Raw genomic sequence first — 1,567 nt, forward strand, 5'->3', positions numbered from 1 at the left:
CTCATTAACTCTTTAGTCCTTGGCTCTTAGAAGACACTAATAGAGTTTCTGTCTCTCACAGTCGCTCACACTCGGCCCACCCTCCTCATGAATAATTCATGAGCTGTAAATGCCACCAACACAAACACCCACCGTCTCCGTCTGTGCCATGCTGCTGTTATCCATTCCACCAATCACAGCAGCACTCTGTCACGCCCACGTCACCACGGGCCCACCAATCACAGCGCACCGTGACGCCCACCCCACCGCGGCCCTGCCAACCTGCTATATAGTTCATTCTCATCTAAACCAGTGGTGCCCAACATGTGGGTCGGGACCCCCAGGTGGACCCCCAGTCCCCAGATGATTCGCTTGATGTGCAACATTGGTTTCTCACTCAACAAACTAGTAAATAAACCATACAGTATAGGTGTATACAATATACATATAGGTATCTGCACATTTATAAAGTGGCAATTTAAGGACATTTAAGACCTTTTTTAATAAAACATAAATAAATAAAATCATTAGTGCGTCAAAACAGACTATACTATACAAAATTGCAAATATTAAGGAAGAGGCAAACATTGAAATGACAATTGTCGACATGCTCAGAATCTGAATAAACTTTATTGTCACATCTCAAAACTAGATTGGCTATTTTCACAATATTTGTCTGTGCAACCGAGTCAAACTAAATGTAATGGGTGCGGGGTGTCCCCAGTTCAAATATGATTATTTTTGAGGGGTCCCCTATGGTTATTTTGGGAGGTCCCCTGTTCAAGGTCCCCAGTTCAAATAATATGATTAATGTGGGGGTTCTCGGTTCAAATATGATTATTTTGGGGGTCCCCAGTTCTGAGTCCCCCAAAATGCATCACAGAGCAGACTGCTTCATGAGGTAGACTGAACACACACACACACACACACACACACACACACACACACACACACACACACACACACAACATCACATGACTATTAGTAAGTTATACTATAGTGACTTTTGATTGATCGATGACTTTATTAACAGTTTGCAGAAAAAAGCAGGAAAGTACAGTTCAATACAACGTCTGCTAAGATGATTTAAACCCCAAGAAAGCCTATGTCTTGTTTCCATTGTGGTCCTTCATATTCAATTCATTGGAAGTTGACTTCCGTCTATTCTTGACTATTAGTAAGTTATCACAACATATTCTCACCGTCAAGTCATACTATCGTAACGAGTTGACTCGTCATTCGTTTTGACGCCATGGGAAGCTCTGGTGCGTAATTTCTCCAACTCTATTATTACGATAACATGATAAATGTGTGCTTTGTTGTGGCCTGTAGGATGAGGGGGCAGAGAATAAAGCCATATTTGTTTCATATGAGTTTCACATCATGTGATTCTACACAACATCAGATAAAAATCTGAGAACATTCAAATGAATTCCAACTCTGGGCCGAACCACAACTATCACAAATATTTGTAAAACTTAACCTTTTGTGGCTTGAAGGCTCACATTTTAACACTTCCTCTCTTTCCTCTAGAAAGACTTCCTTTGTCTAGAAATTTTCCGTCAACGACTACCCCCCCATTTCCAAA

Source organism: Electrona antarctica (assembly GCF_951216825.1).
Source record: "Electrona antarctica genome assembly, chromosome: 2".
Classification (NCBI taxonomy): Eukaryota; Metazoa; Chordata; class Actinopteri; order Myctophiformes; family Myctophidae; genus Electrona; species Electrona antarctica.